We start from the raw sequence: 8726 nt of genomic DNA on the forward strand, positions 1-8726 counted from the left end.
TTAAGGAAGTAGGGTATAACTTAAGAAGGGAAATAATATCCATCTAACACGTCGAATATCGTAACATCAGGCAAAATTCTTCTTTAGCAAGTTGCTAGGATTAAAGTTAAATATTAATTATTGAATAATAATATTAAAATTAAATTAATAATTATTAATAATTAAACAAGGATTAATTGCTACTAATTGTAAACAATTTCTGGAGAATATAATTAATTTCTTAATTTATTTTTAAATCATTGCCTTGGTAAATATGCAAATCGTTTTATAGATTAATGTTCAAAAGCTAATTAAAGGAATAATACACAACTTGGACATCATGCTGCACACAATGGGATGGAATCGAAATTTTTTAGAAATAAACTTTACAATTTTCATAGGCAAGCTATTCCAGTTAAAGTGGGTCTTAAGGGGCTCAAAAAGGGTACTATAACATTATGTCGAAGGTACCTTACTCATAGCGCCCACTTTGGGACAATTGTGAGGTCCATTTTCAAAACATTCAAATATTACTTATCATATCTTATCCCTATCAGATCAGCCGTTTAGCCAGATTTATTTATGTCCCGCTGTGTGCTGCTATGCCGTCTGAGCTTGTTGTTTAAATAAATAAATTTTAAATAAAGCATTTATTAGTCTAATTCTTGGAAATTTTTGTTAAATTTAAAATAAATCAAATAATAATTATACTGCTGTTATCTTTTTGCATACAAAAGGATATGATTATTATATAATTTCCTCAAAATACATACCTATCAGAGACCTGAACACTTTTTATTTTCATTTGTTGGGAAAAAATATAAAAATACTTTTTTCTACTATAAATATCTCTTTATAACAAACAATATTAAATAATTGTTTTAAAATGATTGAAATACGGTCCCTGCTATCATCTTCTAAGTACTACAGTAGGTATGAGTAATATTTAATATTGTCAAAATTACATAATAAGTATACGCCCCATGAAACTTTAATTGATAAAGTAAAAAATTGTACATAAAACTAAAGCATACCTTTCGGCTGGCATAATAATAAACAGTTAAACACAACATTGCGTATAAGTAATATATGAAATAATTTGAAAGTTATTCAAACTGTCGTTACAATCAATACAACTTTTAAACTATTAGTCCGATTTAATTGAAAATTGGGACAATAAAAGATGAGTTCCCATAGAATATTGCACTAAACGAATTAAATAATATGCAGTGATTTACAGCTTCTCAGAAAATGAAATGTTCTTAATATCCTAAATAAGGTCTATAAGAAAAAACTTTAATTAATATTGTTACAAAATATAACAATCTCAAAAAACACAAGTCTCTTATAAACTTTGACATTAAAACCTGTAATAATAAAACTTTTCTATTAATCTACACTTTTTTAACATTTACCAAACTTAAGCAATTATTAATTTATTAGTTTTTTGCCAATAATATTACACATATAGCACTTACACAAAAGTGCTTTACAGAGAATTTATTATAATTACAAATCTTTATTACAACACATGTATTTTCAAGAAATATTTAGGAAAAAAACTTTATGCAAATAAATAAAACTTGCACTAATTTTTTGCCACAAAAAGTTACAAGTCAAATCAGCAGTATAAAAAATAAAAAAAAACATGTATGTTAGTAGGAATTTATAAAATGTTGCAACTATATTGAAACCAGTATGATAATCGATGATGGACAAAGTCGACTTGAATGGCTACAATATAACTTTCACAAAAGGAGTAAGGAGACAGAGGGAAAATTACGCAAATCAATGTGTAATAAAATGAGGTTTTAAATTACATTCAGTTTCCTTATTTTTTATTTGTCTTAAAACAGTGGTTCTCCTTTAAAAAATGTGTCTGAGTCTACATCTGCTTCCAATTTCTTCCTATCACGTCATAAATCTATGAAATTCACTATTTCGTTAGTTAGTTAGTTAGTAGTTAGTTAGTTAGTTAGTTAGTTAGTTAGTTAGTTAGTTAGTTAGTTAGTTAGTTAGTTAGTTAGTTAGTTAGTTAGTTAGTTAGTTAGTTAGTTAGTTAGTTAGTTAGTTAGTTAGTTAGTTAGTTAGTTAGTTAGTTAGTTAGTTAGTTAGTTAGTAGTAGTTAGTTAGTTAGTTAGTTAGTTAGTTAGTTAGTTAGTTAGTTAGTTAGTAGTTAGTTAGTTAGTTAGTTAGTTAGTTAGTTAGTTAGTAGTTAGTTAGTTAGTTAGTTAGTTAGTTAGTTAGTTAGTTAGTTAGTTAGTTAGTTAGTTAGTTAGTTAGTTAGTTAGTTAGTTAGTTAGTTAGTTAGTTAGTTAGTTAGTTAGTTAGTTAGTTAGTTAGTTAGTTAGTTAGTTAGTTAGTTAGTTAGTTAGTTAGTTAGTTAGTTAGTTAGTTAGTTAGTTAGTTAGTTAGTTAGTTAGTTAGTTAGTTAGTTAGTTAGTTAGTTAGTTAGTTAGTTAGTTAGTTAGTTAGTTAGTTAGTTAGTTAGTTAGTTAGTTAGTTAGTTAGTTAGTTAGTTAGTTAGTTAGTTAGTTAGTTAGTTAGTTAGTTAGTTAGTTAGTTAGTTAGTTAGTTAGTTAGTTAGTTAGTTAGTTAGTTAGTTAGTTAGTTAGTTAGTTAGTTAGTTAGTTAGTTAGTTAGTTAGTTAGTTAGTTAGTTAGTTAGTTAGTTAGTTAGTTAGTTAGTTAGTTAGTTAGTTAGTTAGTTAGTTAGTTAGTTAGTTAGTTAGTTAGTTAGTTAGTTAGTTAGTTAGTTAGTTAGTAGTTAGTTAGTTAGTTAGTTAGTTAGTTAGTTAGTTAGTTAGTTAGTTAGTTAGTTAGTTAGTTAGTTAGTTAGTTAGTTAGTTAGTTAGTTAGTTAGTTAGTTAGTTAGTTAGTTAGTTAGTTAGTTAGTTAGTTAGTTAGTTAGTTAGTTAGTTAGTTAGTTAGTTAGTTAGTTAGTTAGTTAGTTAGTTAGTTAGTTAGTTAGTTAAGTTAGTTAGTTAGTTAGTTAGTTAGTTAGTTAGTTAGTTAGTTAGTTAGTTAGTTAGTTAGTTAGTTAGTAGTTAGTTAGTTAGTTAGTTAGTTAGTAGTTAGTTAGTTAGTTAGTTAGTTAGTTAGTTAGTTAGTTAGTTAGTTAGTTAGTTAGTTAGTTAGTTAGTTAGTTAGTTAGTTAGTTAGTTAGTTAGTTAGTTAGTTAGTTAGTTAGTTAGTTAGTTAGTTAGTTAGTTAGTTAGTAGTTAGTTAGTTAGTTAGTTAGTTAGTTAGTTAGTTAGTTAGTTAGTTAGTTAGTTAGTTAGTTAGTTAGTTAGTTAGTTACCTGCAACATTTCCTGCTCTTATCTAATAACTTCATGTCTCGTCATGTAGGTGCTTGTATTGTATTCGCGTTTGTTTATGAATCTGTCAGCTTAAGAGCGATAACATGTGTTAAATATGTATGTCATTCAAAGTTAACATGAAAAAAACAAACTTTTCTAATATTTTCGAACACAAGTTATTACATACTTCGAGTACTATGTCTGCAGTCTCAGGCCGAAAATACAAAAAAAATTATGAAAATATAGATGCTGCTTATTTTTCAAGTACTATACATATGTTCATATGTATGTACATATATACGTATGTATATACATATACAAATTCATTATTACTACCATATTTTTTAATAAACAAATTTTCTTTGGAAAAAGTTTTAGAATAACAATTGTTATACATTTCGATTAATTGCTTTTTCGCTTGAGTGATTAGGGATATAATTTAGGAAAATTATCAAATAATGATTATATTTTTTTTACACCCTCCAACACTATTAGTGAAATAGAGGGTATAAAGACGTTTGTTTGAGAAATATTCATCTGAGACCCAATAAAAACTCTAGGTTCTTATGAAATTCAAACTTGTTTTAGCTTCATCTTTTTTAATCTTAATTCCGTAAAGCGGGTGCAAAGCATAGTGCACTATGGGCCACTTAACATTTAACAAATTATTGTGGCCACGAAAAATAATGCCTAACTAACACATAATTCATCTTAAAAAGCATTATGTTAAAGATTTATTGATTTTTGTTCTATTTCATAAGCAAAACTAACAAATATTTACAACTCATATTTTCCCCATTAGATGTGCTAAACCATCAGTTTTGTAGTTTATATCCCCAAGCTATTTTACTCTTTTCTTTATTACTTTTTTCCAGTAATAAATTCTTATACTCATTACACATCGATTACTCCTACTCATGGAGTTTCTTTAAAAACAATTGAAAATATGTAAATGTTTTAAATAACCAATAAAGTGAAAATAATTTTCCTAATATAAATATATATTACAAATTTACATAAATATTAACAGCTTTAAGAACAAAAGAATTGAAAATTGTATTGGAGCCCAAACTATTAAGCCTATCAAATATGTATAAACCTTAATACCGTAAAGATTTTAAGCCGCTTTTTTGTGTCTGCTACTTCTTGAAGCAGCAAAAGGAAAACAAAATATCTAACCAACAGAGATACCAATAGAGAATGTATAACGTTAGTTAGAAGAGGGGAAGAGAAAAGATATTATATTGGAAACAACTTTTAACCAGACATATTTATGGATGATAATACATACTGACTTAAAAATACATATTTAAAGCTGAAATACAGAAAATGAGCATAGAGATAGTATAGCCAAACATTACCCAAAAAGTAGACATGAATCAGTATTTAACACTTTCGATAACAAGTTTAAGTTTCAGAATCAGCGGAATATTTTTTTTTAACGTAAGTTCCTTGAGAGGTCTTATAACTTCGGATCTCGGAAACTCTGTTATACTAGATAATATCCAAATGTAGCTTTAAAATAAACGTTGATGTTATAGCAATCTTTCTTGGGTATGGGTATTATTTACATGTAATATTTACTACATACCCACTACACACACACCATGTACATATATGTATGTACATATGTATATGGTAAAATCCTCTAAGATATTTTGTCCCATGTGTTTAGTTAGTTGGTTAAGCGCAAATAATTGGACACAACATTAAATCGTTTAAGAAAGTAAATACATATAACTTAAGTATGAGAAAATAGCAGCCAACAAGGAAATACCGAAACAGCCAGCATAACACTTGCTTATCGAATTGCCCAGAGAAAATGTTTGTTGCTCGATATATAAAGTAATAAGATTCGTAAGTAATTATAGATAAATTATGTCTTGTTCTAGGAAATTATGTAATAATGAAATACAATAGAAAACAAGTAAGCAATTATAGTCGGGCCTGATCCATACTAATTATAAAAAGACATTACTTTTTTATACCCCCCAATATTGTTTTTGCCATTCCGTTTGTAACACATCGAAATATTCATCTAAGACCCATAAAAGTATATATATTCTGTATCCTTATTAAATTCTAAGACGATCTAGCCATGTCCGTCCGTCTGTCTGTACGTCTGTTAAAAACACGATAGAGTCGACAGATTAGCTAGCGAGCTCAAATTTGGCACAGATATTTTATATTGATGCAGTTTGTTTGGTGTTGAAAATGGGCAATATCGGTCCACGATTTCGCCTAGCCTCCATATAAGACCCCCTTCAGAAAATGACTTTAGCGCTCATAACTGTCTAAAAGAATCATCTCATCTATACCGATGAAATTCGACATGAACATATTTTATAGGAACCTAAATCGCTTTGTAATATTTTATAAGGATAGGTCCATAATTGACCCTACCCCCCATATAAGGTCCCCTTCAGAAAATGACCTTAACGCTCATAACTGTCTAAAAGAAGCATTTGTAGCGATGAAATTCGACATGAACATATTTTATAGGAACCTAAATCGCTTTGTAAAATTTTATAAGGATCGGTCCATAATTGACCCCTCCTTCAGAAAATAATTTCAAGGCTCATAACTGTCTAAAAGAAGCATCTATAGCGATTAAATTCGACATGAACATATTTTATAGGAACCTTGTTATCATTGTTTAATTTTGTAAGGATCGATGCATTATTGACCCTACCCCTTATATAAGGTCCCCTTCAGAAAATGACTTTAACGCGAGGCGCCATAACTGAACTGAACTGAATTCGGAAGAGACTTATTAAAGGCCCTCTTCCAAATATTACCCTAATGTTCATATTAATATCGACGTATGTATGATGGTAAAATTCTACATATATGTAATAAATGGGAAGATTGTTTTGATACTAACAAAAGCGTCGATTCTTAAATATGAAAGTTTATTTATAAGGAATCATTCCTATTCGGCAATGATTTGATGGTGGGTGTATAAGATTCGGCACAGCCGAATATAATACTATGTTTCCACTGGCTTGAAATCTACTAGATTTGCGTAAACCTCTTCAAGGTGTTTCGACTGAGCTTACTCGTTTTTGATATTCGAATTTTCGAACAAATCCCGTAATTTTATTTTGATTAAACGACAGTAATGTTTATTTCATTAATTTAAACATTAAAAATACAAAATTACAGTTGTAAAAGTATGAATTTGTTTATTATATGCCACTAATTTTAAAATTATAATTTGTTTTGTTATTTTTTCGAAATGAAAAGTCACTTTTTCGATGAAAATCATTCAACTTTAATGGATAGCCTATAGTTCTATTTGCTTATCCTAGACACAACACACTAGATTTATTATTTTACTAGGTGAAAAAATGGACCGATTACAAACATTTTCATAGGCATCGTTTTTGGGTCAATATAAGAATATGTGAAAATTGCAATCTACAGTTTGATTAAAAGCCGTTTCGTACAAGGTATGTATAGAAGCAATATTAATGTGTGTTACAAACATACACATAAACCATTAACCCATAATATACCCCCACTCCAGCTATAAACAAACCATAATTAATCGAACATAATGTTGGTCATAGACCCACAAAAGTATATATATTCTGGGTCCTTATTAAATTCTAAGATGCTCTAGGCATGTCTGTCCGTGTGTCTGTTGAAAACACGATAGAGTCCGAACAGAATAAGATTTGTTTGGTATTGAAAATGGGCAACATCGGACCCCCGTGTATCCCTGAAAAACAGCGTTAACAGGCATATATGTTTAGTATCTTACTAGCCAAAATTTCTCTACCACATTTCATGTTGATCCCAATCAGAAAATGACTTTAACGCTCATTATGGCTTAAAAATACGAGTATAGCGATGAAATTTGACATTAGTAAGTCACTTTTAAGACTAAATCTCTCCACCCAATTTTATGGGGATCGATCCATAATTGACTCCACTTCCCATATTAGGCCCCCTTCAGAAAATGACTAACGCTCATTACTAACTTAAAAATATGAGTACAATGATGAAATTAGACATAAGAAGGTTTCTTGCAAGCCAAAACCTCTGTACCAAATGTAATTGACCCTACCCCCCTATATGATCCCCCTCAGTCCCTACCTGCGATTGAAAATCTTGATCTCAGTTTAATATGTTCAAAAAATGTTTCTGTTATCTTTTCAAAATGGCTTATCGCGGAATAATAATTAATATTTTTATTAATTTTTAATAAATTCTAAAAAATTCTAAAATGGACTAAACCAAATCCCAATTTTTGTTAATATTTTAATAGTATGCCTCTCCAATACAATAAAAATTGTTTTGTGGACCAAAAATTATATTAAGGTCAGTAGGGAGCTGAGGAACATTTTTGTCGTATTCAGTACATTAATAAGCATCGATTGAAAGGTATTCCTACATGGTAGACAGATTTTTTGCGATTTCAATTTTGTAAAACAAAAGAAGAAAGAGTAGTTTTTTCCAATTTTGCTTCTTTATGAATATTTATCGATGTTACACACAGAATGACAAATTATATATAATATATCTCTATAGACACTAACAGTCGGTGGTATAAAAATAAGTACATACACTCATACTTAAGATGTACTTGGAACATAATTCTTGGAATTATTATAATAATTTATAATAAGATTAATTTCCAGAAATGAACAATAATATTCGAGTTTAACTTTTTTGTTTTTGATGTCTATAAATAAAATGCTAAAATCAACTGACCTTTGGCTTAATGTTAAATTTAACCTAAGATTAAGTTAAATTCTTGGAAAATTTGTTAAGTAAATTCTTTTTATTATTATGTTATATAAATAATAACAACCCTACAATAGTGTTTTCTGAAGCCCTATCAGATTAGGGTAGGTCAAACAGAAAACGATGCTTTGTGTTCTAATAACATCTACTGACTCATAAATTCTGTGTGTTAAGTAAAGTACAGAAGGGTAGCACAGTTGTATACATATGTGGACTGTATCATTAGGACCGGCACGGTCAGTAGTCGTTGATCCTGATACCGATTTCAGTTGGGCCAGAGCAACTCTTTTTATATGCGACAAGTTTTCCGGGATTATAGAGTGAGCGTCATTCGTTCGTAGAGTTTAGAGACAACTGATAAAAACCCCATAGAGTAAACAAGGGATTCTCGTAGGTACACATACATACAAATGGAGGAAGTATGTAAATCTTACACTTTGCTTTGTAGACGCTGGAGCCAATCGGAATTTAAGCATTACCCAAAATTGTTAAACCTTTGACAAAATACTTAATGTTTCATCTCATGACACTTCAATCACGCACAAACTGCAAAATAGGTGCAAGGTCCTCAAAACGCTAGTCGGCAGCACAGGTACAAAGAAACCTTGTTGTCTAAATACAAAACGATTAGGCCGGTATGTGGTTAATTATAATAGTCCAGTGTGGTCAAACTCACTTAGTGATACCCAGTGGAG

The sequence above is a fragment of the Lucilia sericata genome, unplaced genomic scaffold (genome assembly GCF_015586225.1).
Source record: "Lucilia sericata isolate MDLA Ls3-8-SP2 unplaced genomic scaffold, ASM1558622v1 Contig000757F_arrow, whole genome shotgun sequence".
Lineage (NCBI taxonomy): Eukaryota > Metazoa > Arthropoda > Insecta > Diptera > Calliphoridae > Lucilia > Lucilia sericata.